At 44.7% G+C, this 14,409-nt stretch overlaps 1 non-coding gene across 1 annotated transcript; it reads left to right on the plus strand.

The window, feature by feature from the left end:
- The first annotated feature begins 1,571 nt into the window (after nucleotides 1-1,571).
- Nucleotides 1,572-1,734, plus strand: LOC134952040 (U1 spliceosomal RNA). Its single transcript, XR_010184660.1, has one exon. It is a non-coding gene; the product is annotated as a U1 spliceosomal RNA (small nuclear RNA).
- Nucleotides 1,735-14,409: the final 12,675 nt, after the last annotated feature.

Genomic DNA, 14,409 nt, shown 5'->3' on the forward strand with positions numbered 1-14,409 from the left:
TGGGAGAAAAATGCAAAGGTACAAGACAGCTTTTCCTTGCCAATATCTCTCTTTTGCAAAGAGCTGCGCATTGGAAAATTCAGGGCTATGCCGTGTAGATGATGGCCTAACAGGAGGCTTTAAAATTTTCTTTCTAGTGTCCTTCGTTTGGGAGAAAAATGCAAAGGTACAAGACAGCTTTTCCTTGCCAATATCTCTCTTTTGCAAAGAGCTGCGCATTGGAAAATTCAGGGCTATACCATGTAGATGAAGCACTAACAGGAGGCTTTAAAATTTTCATTCTAGTGTCCTTCGTTTGGGAGAAAATAGCAAAGGTACAAGACAGCTTTTCCTTGCCAATATCTCTCTTTTGCAAAGAGCTGCGCATTGGAAAATTCAGGGCTATGCCGTGTAGATGATGGCCTAACAGGAGGCTTTAAAATTTTCTTTCTAGTGTCCTTCGTTTGGGAGAAAAATGCAAAAGTACAAGACAGCTTTTCCTTGCCAATATCTCTCTTTTGCAAAGAGCTGCGCATTGGAAAATTCAGGGCTATACCGTGTAGATGAAGCCCTAACAGGAGGCTTTAAAATTTTCTTTCTAGTGTCCTTCGTTTGGGAGAAAAATGCAAAGGTACAAGACAGCTTTTCCTTGCCAATATCTCTCTTTTGCAAAGAGCTGCGCATTGGAAAATTCAGGGCTATGCCGTGTAGATGATGGCCTAACAGGAGGCTTTAAAATTTTCTTTCTAGTGTCCTTCGTTTGGGAGAAAAATGCAAAGGTACAAGACAGCTTTTCCTTGCCAATATCTCTCTTTTGCAAAGAGCTGCGCATTGGAAAATTCAGGGCTATGCCGTGTAGATGATGGCCTAACAGGAGGCTTTAAAATTTTCTTTCAAGTGTCCTTCGTTTGTGAGAAAAATGCAAAGGTACAAGACAGCTTTTCCTTGCCAATATCTCTCTTTTGCAAAGAGCTACGCATTGGAAAATTCAGGGCAATACCGTGTAGATGAAGCACTAACAGGAGGCTTTAAAATTTTCATTCTAGTGTCCTTCGTTTGGGAGAAAAATCCAATGGTACAAGACAGCTTTTCCTTGCCAATATCTCTCTTTTGCAGAGAGCTGTGCATTGGAAAATTCAGGGCTATGCCGTGTAGATGATGGCCTAACAGGAGGCTTTAAAATTTTCTTTCTAGTGTCCTTCGTTTGGGAGAAAAATGCAAAGGTACAAGACAGCTTTTCCTTGCCAATATCTCTCTTTTGCAAAGAGCTACGCATTGGAAAATTCAGGGCTATGTCGTGTAGATGATGGCCTAACAGGAGGCTTTAAAATTTTCTTTCTAGTGTCCTTCGTTTGGGAGAAAAATGCAAAGGTACAAGACAGCTTTTCCTTGCCAATATCTCTCTTTTGCAAAGAGCTGCGCATTGAAATATTCAGGGCTATACCGTGTAGATGAAGCACTAACAGGAGGCTTTAAAATTTTCATTCTAGTGTTCTTCGTTTCGAGAGTTTCCTTGTGCTGCCTCAGTTGGATCTCCTTCACTTGACAGGGGGGTGCCCGAGCAGCGACCCTCCCCAGCTCTAGCCCAACTCCTACTTACCTGCCAGGTGAGATACTATGATCATGAAGGTGCTTCTCCCAGGGCAAGGCTCACCCATTGCACTCTGGGTGTGCTGCTCCTGCGATTTCCCCAAATGTGGGAAACTTGACTGCATAATTTGTGTTTCCCCTGGTCGGCTCTCGTATAATTCAGATCTCTTTGTCTCAGGTCTCTCTCCAGCCTAGTTTGCTGTCTGTTTCCACTTCTCTTTTCTTGAGCCGCTCCCTTCTATGCCCTTGCGCACTATCCTGACTTCTCCCGTCTGCTTAATTTGTGCCTTCCAACGCACAATGCGAACTACAGGTAGTGCTGCAGGGCCCACACCCTTTTACTTGCCTTACAGATCAGCTCTGGAGCTGTTACAGTGCCCAGCTGCTGCAAGAAATCAGCTTGAATGCTTCAGGGGCTGGGGCATAGCCAACATGAGCCCCACACCGAAGGAGGGTGGAGGTGTTTAATGCGAACTAGGGGTCATCCAAGCGCCGCAAAAGGCTGCCATGCCCTGCACGCCCCTTTTCTCTTTTCATATGCAGATGTAGGTCCCTGCGGCCCTGGCATTACCGCTCCAACTAGTCACCCCTGGCCGGGGTTCCCTGGAGGAGTGGGGACCCCTTAAATCAAGAGGTTCCTCCCCTCGAGGCACCCAAGGGCCAGAGGTGAAGCCCGAGGCTGTCCCCAGCACCCCTGGGTGGTGGGTGCCGGGCTGATAGCCATGTGTGTAAAAAAAGAATATTGTTTTTTTTTTTGTAGAACTACAAGGCCCAGCAAGCCTCCCCCGCTTGCTGGTACTTGGAGAACCTCAAGTACCAGCAGGCAGGGAAATAACGGGCTTGCTGGTACCTGTAGTTCTACAACTACAAAAAATACCCAAATAAAAACACAAACACACACAGCGTGACAGTAAAATTATTGAGACAGGCTGTAGCATGTGGGTGCATGTAACCCTATAAAAGTGATGGATTGGGTGACTATTACAATACCCACTGTTGCTGTCTGAAAAATTATGGATTTATAGATTGCTCTGCCGAGACATGTTTTTTTCTAAAATGCACCACAGGTATGGATGGATAGTATACTTGACAACACAGAGGTAGGTAGAGCAGTGGCCTACTGTACCGTACTGCTATATATTATATTATTTATTATTATTATTATCCTTTATTTATATGGCGCCACAAGGGTTCCGCAGTGCCCAATTACAGAGTACATAAACAAATAATCAAACAGGAAAACAGCAACTTACAGTTGACGACAATATAGGACAAGTACAGGGTAAATAAACATAGCTACATCAGCAGATGACACTGGAATAAGTATCAGGTGGCAGAAGACTGCTGGATTTGGTGCAGCTGAAGATTATTAAAGTAAGAAAAGAGTAAGCACATGAGGGAAGAGGGCTCTGCTCGTGAGAGCTTACATTCTAAAAGGGAGGGGTAGACAGACAGGGGTGAGACAGATGGGGTACATAGAGAGCGTGGAACAGAGGTTTAGGATGAGATTTGGCTGGGTTTGGTGAAGAAGTGGGTCTTGAGAGCCCGTTTGAAGTTTTGTAGAGAGGTGGAGAGTCTGAGGGGGAGAGGTAGGGAATTCCAGAGAAGTGGTGCAGCACGTGAAAAATCTTGGAGGTAGGAGTGGGAGGAAGTAATCCGTAGGCAGGAGTCGGTGTGCATTAGCAGAGCGAAGAGGACGGGTGGGAGTGTAAAGCGAGATAAGATCAGAGATGTAGATGGGAGAGGAGTGGGTGAGGGCTTTGTAAGCAAGTGTGAGAAGCTTGAAATGGATTCTGAAAGGGAAGGGGAGCCAGTGAAGGACTAGTAAGAGAGGAGAGGTGGACGTAGTGCGTTTGGTGAGGAAAATGAGCCGGGAAGCAGCATTGAGGATAGATTGGAGTGGAGAGAGGTATTTGTCAGGAATGCCAGTCAGGAAGAGATTACAGCAGTCCAGTCTGGAGATGACCAGTGAGTGGATAAGAGTCTTAGTAGCATCCTGGGTCAGAAAGGGTCTGATCCTGGAAATATTTTTTAGATGAAAACGGCAGGTTTGTGAGAGGTGCTGAATGTGTGGTTTGAAGGAGAGGGAGGAGTCAAGGATTACTCCAAGACAGCGCACTTGGGGGGTAGAGGAGATAGTAGTGCCATCAATAGATAATGAGATTGTAGGAGGTGAGGTTATGCGGGAGGGAGGGAAGATGATCAGCTCGGTCTTAGACATGTTAAGTTTAAGAAAGAGCTGGGACATCCAGGAAGAGATAGCAGAGAGACAGTTGGAGATACGAGTGAGGAGAGTAGGGGAGAGGTCTGGAGAGGAAAGATAGATTTGAGTGTCATCAGCATAGAGATATTGGAAACCAAAAGAACTAATGAGCTTACTTAGTGAGGACGTATAGAGAGAGAAGAGAAGAGGACCAAGGACAGAACCTTGGGGTACCCCTACAGTTAGTGGAAGTGAGGGGGAGGTGGAGTCATGAGAGGAGACAGAGAATGAACGGTCAGAAAGGTAGGATGACAACCAAGAGAGGGCTGTGTTACGCAGACCAATGGAGTGAAGGATTTGCAGTAGGAGAGGATGGTCCACAGTGTCAAAAGCAGCAGAGAGATCAAGTAGAATAAGTAGAGAGTAGTGTCCCTTAGATTTAGCAGCATGGAGGTCATTGCATACTTTTGTAAGGGCAGTTTCAGTGGAGTGGAGAGGACGGAAGCCAGACTGGAATGGGTCAAGCAGTGAGTGTGAGGAAAGAAAGGAAGTAAGGCGGTTGTAGACAATACGCTCAAGGAGTTTGGAGGCAAAAGGGAGGAGAGAGATGGGTCGGTAGTTGGAGAGAGTGTTTGGATCAAGGGTAGGTTTTTTAAGAATAGGAGAGATGAGAGCGTGCTTGAAGGCAGAGGGGACAGTGCCTGATGAGAGGGAGAGATTGAGAAGGTGGGAAAGATGGGAAAAAGCAGAAGAAGAGAGGTGGCAAAGGAGGCGGGAGGGGATTGGGTCAAGTGGGGAGGTGGTGAGGGGACAGGAACGAATGAGGGCCATGACTTCCTCTCCAGATGCATGGGAGAAAGATGACAGAGTTGGTGCGAGGGATGGGGAGGGTTGGTAAGGGTTGGGAGAAGGCTGGTTACTGATAGTCTGGTGTGATGTGATGTCCTGACGTATGGAGTCAATTTTGGATGTGAAGTAAGTGGCAAAGTCAAGAGCAGAGAGTGAGGAAGGGAGACGAGGTGGAGGTGGGCAGAGGAGTGAGTTGAGAGTGGCAAAGAGGCGCCGGGGGTTGGAAGACTGGGAGGAGATGAGGTTCTTGAAGTATGACTGTTTAGCAAGAGAAAGGGCAGCACTGAAGGATGAGAGCATAAGTTTGAAATGGAGGAAGTCTGCCTTAGAGCGTGATTTCCTCCAGTGTCGCTCAGCCGTACGTGAGCATTTTTGCAGATATCTGGTGCATTTGGTGTGCCAGGGTTGAGGTGTTAATTTGTGAGGGTGAATAGTGGTTGGTGGAGCAACAGAGTCAAGAGCAGAAGTAAGGGAAGCATTGTATGTGGAAGTGGCTTGTTCAGGGCATGAGAGAGAGAGAATAGGAGAGAGAAGTGAGTCAAACAGGGAGGAAAGGAATGTGGTGTCAATAGCTTCAATGTTACGCTTAGTGATGGTAGCTTTAGGAGGTAGAGATGGGGAAGTCGAGAGAGATAGGTTGAAGGAGAGCAGGTGGTGGTCAGAGAGGGGAAATGGGGAGTTGGAAAAATCAGAAATATCACAGCGGTGAGTGAAGACCAGATCCAGTGAGCTCCCATTGACATGGGAGGGTGAGGAGGTCCACTGGGAGAGACCAAGTGAAGAGGTGAGGTTAAGGAGTTTAGAGGCAGGGGATTGTGTGGGGATGTCAATAGGGATGTTGAAATCGCCTAGGATAATGGTGGGAATGTCAGAAGAGAGGAAGTGAGGAAGCCAGGAAGCAAAGTTGTCGATTAATTTGGAAGCAGTGCCAGGGGGGCGGTAAATGACAGCTACTCTAAGATGGACTGGTTGGAAGAGGCATATGGCGTGGACCTCAAATGTAGAGAATATAAGTGATGGTTCTGGTGGTATAAGTTGGTAGGAGTTACTAGAAGGTAAAAGGACCCCAACACCACCCCCATGGCGACCCCCAGGTCGGGGTGTGTGTGTGAATGTAAGGCCCCCAGCAGAGAGAGCAGCAGCAGAAGTAGTGTCAGAGGGCGTAATCCAAGTTTCAGTAATGGCTAGTAGGTGTAGGGAGTTGGAAATGAAAAGGTCATGAGTGGGGACCAGTTTGTTATAAACAGATCTGGCATTCCAGAGGGCACAGGATAGGGGGTATGAGTTTGTGGGAGAGATGTGAATTAGATTTTCAGGGTTGCTGTAGCGATGAGGTGGGATTAACTTTGAGGGCAGGGATGATGAGAGAGTAGTGATGGTACGGGTGCCTGAGCTAGGAGGGGAAACTGCAGGAGGTGGGCAGGGAGGGAGGTCAGTGTGATGTGGATGGGGGTGTGGGGAGGTGACAGGGAAGGGAGAGAGGGAGCAGGGCTGAGTTGTGGGGTAGCAGGACCATGGGGCAGAGGTGAATGAAAGTGGGGTAACAGGAAAGGTGGGGGAAGGAAACAGAGGGATGGAGGGGAGACAGAGGAGGGGAGAGAGGAGGAATTGGAGGAGACTAGGGGGGAAGGCTAAAGATACATTATTAGGTAGACACTGAGTGATGTGGGGAGTATAAGAAAACCTTGACATAGTGTTAAGTAGGTAAATAGGTTGAGGGAAAGTGGAAGTAGGAGAGGAGACTGTAAGGCAATCCGAGCAGAAGAATTGCAGAAATGCAGGTGAGAAAAGCAGTGTAGGCTCAAGGGGTGTAGATTTAGTATGAAATGAGTCAAAAGCGTAGATAAAGTGGGTGCAGAAAAGTATTTGGAGTGTAAGAAATGAAAGGATTGTGAGAGGTTTAAGAAGCAATGGTAATTATGTTAGATGTTTTAAGTGTTTGCAGGTAAAATTGCATTGGTGCAGCTGTGCTTAAAAAACAAAATTACAATAATACAGATACAGGCATTTGTAGGTGAAATGGGTGGTTTATGAAATGTCCAAGTAAGGTAGTTCTGTGCTATGTAATCAGATGCAACAATCAGGAGGTGAGTGATCTGAGGAGTAAGTGACTCACATTTGTTATTAGTTCTTCAGTTTTCTTTGTTTTGTTAGATTGGTGTGCTTCTGTTTTCCTTCTTTTTCACTTCGATTGAACGCTGATTGAACACTGCTGTTATGTGTCAATTTTATCACGCTTTGATAAAAATGCACGCTTAGATCAATAAATGCACAGCCAAATGGCTTTGCACAGCCTACACCATTGGACTTAAGTAGAAGACTATTACAAGTGAAACCAATAATTGAAATCTGTAACCACACCCCACCCCCTCAAATGCCAGGCAATAAATTACCTTAAAAACAACAACCAGGCATTCCACAAAGATTAAACTGGGTCTATATCATTCAAAACTTTAAAAAAGTACTTCAAAATCACATACTATGCAATAATGTTTCAATTTGCATTACCCAGCAGAATTAGCTTTGCATATATAGATATAGTGCAGCAGAATATATTGGTGGTTGTAGTCAATTGTAATTACCTGTAGGTGACAAGAAGAGAAGAAACGTCAATTCACAATCAATATCAGCTGAAGATAAATTAACGCTGATTGAACGCTGCTGTTATGTGTCAATTTTATCACGCTTTGATAAAAATGCACGCTTAGATCAATAAATGCACAGCCAAACGGCTTTGCACAGCCTACACCATTGGACTTAAGTAGAAGACTATTACAAGTGAAACCAATAATTGAAATCTGTAACCACACCCCACCCCCTCAAATGCCAGGCAATAAATTACCTTAAAAACAACAACCAGGCATTCCACAAAGATTAAACTGGGTCTATATCATTCAAAACTTTAAAAAAGTACTTCAAAATCACATACTATGCAATAATGTTTCAATTTGCATAACCCAGCAGAATTAGCTTTGCATATATAGATATAGTGCAGCAGAATATATTGGTGGTTGTAGTCAATTGTAATTACCTGTAGGTGACAAGAAGAGAAGAAACGTCAATTCACAATCAATATCAGCTGAAGATAAATTAACGCTGATTGAACGCTGCTGTTATGTGTCAATTTTATCACGCTTTGATAAAAATGCACGCTTAGATCAATAAATGCACAGCCAAACGGCTTTGCACAGCCTACACCATTGGACTTAAGTAGAAGACTATTACAAGTGAAACCAATAATTGAAATCTGTAACCACACCCCACACCCTCAAATGCCAGGCAATAAATTACCTTAAAAACAACAACCAGGCATACCACAAAGATTAAACTGGGTCTATATCATTCAAAACTTTAAAAAAGTACTTCAAAATCACATACTATGCAATAATGTTTCAATTTGCATTACCCAGCAGAATTAGCTTTGCATATATAGATATAGTGCAGCAGAATATATTGGTGGTTGTAGTCAATTGTAATTACTCAGCAGAATTAGCTTTGCATATATAGATATAGTGCAGCAGAATATATTGGTGGTTGTAGTCAATTGTAATTACCCAGCAGAATTAGCTTTGCAAATATAGATTTAGTGCAGCAGAATATATTGGTGGTTGTAGTCAATTGTAATTACCCAGCAGCAGCTCTACTGCACTCAACATCACCAGTGCTCACAATATATATAATGCTATATACTATGCCATAGTGGTGCTTACTATATAACACCTCCTACTGCGTTCCCCCTGGCAATGAGCATGACACCCAGAGAGTGAAACCCCTGGCAATGAGCATGACACCCAGCACGTGAAACTCTTGGCATTGAGCAGTTTTTGTAAAAGTAATTAGAAGCTTTACTGTAGGGCATAGTGTATAACAGATATTGTGGTGAGTGACATAATATGTTCCAAAGGGCATTAATGTGTGGGGCTTAACATGGTGAAAATTACTGTACTTTTTTCCCTGTGGTGGCCGAGGTCTGTTGGTGCAGGGTCAAGAACTGGGGTGTAAGGTAGTCTTTGCCTGCAAGGCTACGCCCATTTTATGGAGACCATACCCATTTTTGCGAGGTCACGCCCCCCATCCCGTCCGAAGCGCTCACGCAAATATATTTTTTTTTATATATATATATATGGGGGAGGGGCACAATTTTTAATGCCAATGGTGGCAGGGGGCACGCATTTGAAGCCAAATTGTTTAGAAACACCCCTGCAAGAAAATATCTGCAAATCCAATGTTACCATAAGTGTGGCATATACCTGCGCTTGCTCGCGGGGTGAGTACATCTCCCTAATTGAATTCAGCGATATGAATAGAGGTTGTGCAGCAGCCACAGAAAGGGTTAATCTCTGCAGCTTGTCACTAAATTACATTGTTGCAATTTTAGCTGGGAGCTGCAATAATTACTCTAATACATAACACAGCCAACACTTCTATATTCACACAATATACTGCATGGTGAATATAGAAGTGGTGCTTACTAAACAGCACCTCCTACTGCATTCCACATCACCGCTGGTCACACTCATATCAGGCCCATAATGCTGTATACTATGCCATAGTGGTGCTTACTATATAACACCAGGTGCTGTGCAGTGGTCAAAACACACTAACTGGTCCCATGCTGTTGTTGAACTAAAGGCCTATACACACGATGAGATTCGGTCTATGCTAATAGGTTTAAAAAGGTTACATAAAAGCTACTTTATGTATTTATTCATTAAAGTTTTTAAGTTGTATTTTACAACCATACAATGATATGATATATAATGTATCGTATAATCATTACATAATGTTGATGGCATTGAATTGTCTCTGCCTTGACTAGTGGCAGCAGCTTCAGCACTAGGTGGAAGCGGATCTTGATCTTTCCCTATTTTACCCTCCACCTTTTTGTTCTCCATTTTTTAATGTGTGGAATTATATGCCAGTAATATATCTGGAATTAGACGGTGGTAATGTCTGGAATTAGATACCACTAGATAGATACCAGATATCACTGTGACTGGAATGATGACATATGCACAGTGACAGGACACTACCACAGCACCCTACAGCAGCTATATGCGGCACAAGACACTGGAGTATTAGTAATGTACTGTAGTATACTGAGCACCACAAGACAATGAGCAGTGATACGGAGCACTGATGAGATTACTAGAACTGACACTGAGCAGCCAGATGCAGCACTGGACTATTAGTAATGTACTCTAGTATACTGAGCACCACAATGCAGCACAAGACAATGAGCAGTGATACTGAGCACTGATGAGGATACTACTGAGAACTGACACTGAGCAGGAGAGACACACTACAATTTCATCTTGCGCCTCTTTTTTTATTTATCTTTGCATCATGTGCTGTTTGGGGCTATTTTTTTAAGTGCCATCCTGTCTGACACTGCAGTGCCACTCCTAGATGGGCCAGGTGTTTGTGCTGCCCACTTGGGTCGCTTAGCTTAGTCATCCAGGGACCTTGGTGCAAATTTTAGGACTAAAAATAATATTGGGAGGTGTGAGGTGTTCAGAATAGATTGGAAAGGAGTAGAAATTATGGTTATTGAGCTTAATACTATAGGATCAAAATTACCCCCAAATTCTATGATTTTAGCTGTTTGAGGTTTTAAAAAAAAATCACCCGAATCCAAAACCCGAAAGGGTGGTTTTGCCAAAACGCGTCCGTATCCAAAACACAACTGCGGATCCGAAACCAAAACCAAAACATGAAACACGAAAAATGCCCGCTGCACATCTCTAGTTAGGGGAGAAGCATGTAGCCTTGTAGACTATGCACAGCTATATCTAGAAAAATATACGATCTAATCTTTAACCAACCAATGCAAGAAAGTATTTAATGTGAAAATACGAAACACTAGACTAATTGGAGGTGCGCCCTAAAGCAAATGACAATGTTAGGATTAGGGGGTTCGGAAAGACCTCTAGTGTATACACTACTATATACATTTTAAGGTAGGAAGGTACAAATTACATATTCACATTGCATCTATGGGCTGGATTCAAATGTCCCTTTCCTCCCTCAATCGTGCCCGTCAGCAGCTATTCTAATGTTGCTGCCAACGGGTGCGACATGTTTATTTCAGCTCGCTACCCCCAGGGGAAACAAGCTGAAATGTGTGCAAAGAGACCCATTTGGGCAACCAAACGGTGTCTTTTCACGATCGCGCCCATTACTTTATTCAGGTTTAGGTGCTTTGTGCACCCAAACCAGAGTGTAATGGGCGCAATAATTGAGGGCATTTGAATTTCCCTTATATGTGTGTGTGTGATATACACACAGACACACATACTGTATTTCTTTATATAATGGACACCTCAGTTTCTATTCATTCATGTCCTGCCCCCTACTCTGTCAGACCCCTTCCCCTCTACTTTTCTGACCCCAAACGCCACTCATTCTTGTTGAGTGCTGGTGGGCCCATTCAGAATTTTGCTATGGGGCCCACAAAGGTCTAGTTACGCCACTGGGCAGGGTTATAGAGGAGGCGGTGCAAGGCATCCTGGGAACAGTCAAAGCTTTAGCCTGTTGGTGCCTTGGATCAACATCCAACTCTACACCCCGATGTTAGTGTAGTGCCTTTTGGGGTTAAGGTTTTACAGAAAGTTACAGGTTTTTTTAATTTAGTAAAATATGCCCCATTTTAAAGATAGGGCATTTAAATTTGTTGCACCTGTGCAGTACATAGCAGCCTGCAGGGCATGTACAGTGGCTTCATTTGGGTGCACATACATTGCCGGCTCCTGGTCGCAAACTGAAATTATTGTGTGTAAGTGGAATTAGCGGTGTTTATGTCATACAGGGGGGTGGGGGAGGTTTGTGGTTGGCGGGGGGCACGCTGTGCGATTATTATCCTGCATCTATACATACATGCGCTAAAACCTGGACATACACTGATGTACCCACACCTAATATCCATACATACACGCCCTGACACCTGGACATACACCAACATTCCCACACCTGCATCTATACATACACATGCTGACACCTGGACATACACCAACATTCAAGCACCTGCATCTATATATACACGCGCTGACAAATGGACATACACCGACGTACCCACACTTGCATCTATACATACATGCACTGACATCTGGACATACAAGCACCTGCATCTATACATACACGCGCTGACACCTGAACCTACACTGACGTTCCCACACCTGCATCTATACATACACATTCTGACACCTGGACATACACAGACGTACCCACACCTGCATCTATACATACACGCGTTGACACCTGGACGTACACTGACGTACACACACCTACATCTATATATGCATGGATGCAAATGTGGGTACGACTGTATACGTCCAGTTGTTAGCATGTGTATGTATAGATGTTAGGTGTGGGTACATCAGTGTATGTCCAGGTGTCAGCACATGTATGTATAGATTCACATGTGGGTACGTTGGTGTACGTTTAGGGGTCAGCGTGTTTATGTATAGATGTTGGTGTGTGTATGTCAGTGTACGTACAGATATAGGTGTGTGTATGTATGTATGTATGTATGTATGTATATGTATAGAGGAAGGTGTGATACATACATATAACACATACATGATAGATACATACATATATCACACACACGATAGATAGATAGATAGATAGATAGAACACATACATACAAGATAGATACATACATACATATATGATAGATACATATATACACACACATACGATAGATAGATAGATAGATAGATAGATAGATAGATAGATAGATACATATATATATATATATATATATATCACAAACATATATGATTCATACATATATCACACACACATACATGATACATACATGAGAAAGACCTGGGAAGGTGATGAGGCCCGGGCCCCCTGCTGATGTTGCGTTGAGGAAGGCAGTGTTCCAGGGCGGATGCCAGTCGGGGAGAGCGCCGCGCAGCCCGGGAAAAATACTGCTGAGGAGCTACATCTGGAAGAGCCCCAGGGAGGGAGAGTGTCACATGCCCCATCCTGCGCGGCACACTCTGCAGGCCTGCACATGGGAAGGGAGGTCTCTGGCCACACATACTCACCCTGCTGCTGAAGCCCCGCTGCTGTCCCCATCAGCGCTCTCCAGCGGGGAGCGGGGCCACGATGAACCTCAACCTGTGAGAACTATCTTCATGATCAAGAGATCTCATATGCAAGATAAGTATGTGTTGGGAAAGGGCTGGGGAGGGCGGCTGCTCGGGCACACCCTCGTCAAGTTAAGGAGATTTAACTGAGGAAGCACAAGGGAACTCTCGTCTGGGGACAACAACTGCAGGGAGACCACATCTTTTCAGATGAACATGGGAGGGCGGAAGGCTGCCTAATACTGAAGCACCCTCAGACATTAAACCATATGCAACAACTATTGCAAGCATTCCTGGGGGAAGGTCTGCAGCAGACGGATTTGCATTCAGTGATGTCATCCAAGCAGTGGGCCAAAGTTGGCTGGAACCCTCATCTGTATATGAAAAGAGAAAAGGGGCATGCGGGGCATGGCGGTCTTTTGCGGCGCTTGGATAACCCCAAGTTTGCATTAAACACCCCCACCCTCCTTCGGTGTGGGGCTCATGTTGGCCATGCCCAAGCCCCTGAAGCATTCAAGCTGATTTCTTGCAGCAGCTGGGCTCTACAAGACAAGTAAAAGGGTGTGGGCCCTGCAGCACCACCGGTAGTTTGCATACACACATATATAGGACAGCATCTCTTATATGCCCCAGGGTCAATAAAATAGTATCCTTGTCTAGGCTATCCATCCCCTCAGATAAGGCATTTGTCCATGCCGCTACAGCACTACACACCCAGGTCGACGCAATTGCCGGTCTGAGTAAGGTACCTGAATGTGTATAAATGGACTTCAGGGTAATCTCCTGTTTGCGGTCAGCACACTCTTTGAGGGTAGCCGTATCCTGGGATGGGAGGGCTACCTTCTTGGATAAGCGTGTTAATGCTTTGTCCACCCTAGGGGAGGATTCCCATCGTAACCTATCCGTTGATGGGAAAGGATACGCCATAAGAATCCTTTTGGAAATCTGCAGTCTTTTATCTGGAGATTTCCAAGCTTTTTTACATAACTCGTTCAGCTCGTGTGAGGGGGGAAAGGTTACCTCAGGCTTCTTTCCCTTGTACATATGTACCCTCTTGTCAGCGACAGGGGGTTACTCTGTGATGTGCAAAACATCTTTTATTGCCATAATCATAAATCGAATGGATTTTGCCAATTTTGGCTGTAACTTTGCATCATCGTAATCGACACTGGAGTCAGAATCCGTGTCGGTATCTGTGTCAACAAACTGGGATAGTGGGCGCTTATGAGACCCTGACAGTCCCTGCAACATAGGATCAGGCATGGGTTGAGACCCTGACTGTCCCAAAGCTTCTGCCTTGTCTAATCTTTTGTGCAATGAGTTTACACTAGCATTTAAAACATTCCACATATCCATCCAATCAGCTGTCGGCAGAGAAACCACATTCATTTGCTCCCGCTCCTCTCTAATATAGCCTTCTTCCTCAGACATGTCGACACACGTGTACCGACACACCACACACACAGGGAATGCTTTTTCTGAAGACAGTTTCCCCACAAGGCCCTTTGGAGAGACAGAGAGGGAGTATGCCAGCACACACCCCAGCGCTATATAACCCAGGAATAAAACAGTAACTTAATGTTTGCCCAGTAGTGCTGCTGTATGTAATTTGCGAATTATGTGCCCCCCCCCCTCTTTTCAACCCTCTTGTCTAACGTGGTATAAGCAGGGTAGAGTCCGGGGAGCTTC

This window comes from Pseudophryne corroboree, chromosome 8 (genome assembly GCF_028390025.1).
Source record: "Pseudophryne corroboree isolate aPseCor3 chromosome 8, aPseCor3.hap2, whole genome shotgun sequence".
Classification (NCBI taxonomy): Eukaryota; Metazoa; Chordata; class Amphibia; order Anura; family Myobatrachidae; genus Pseudophryne; species Pseudophryne corroboree.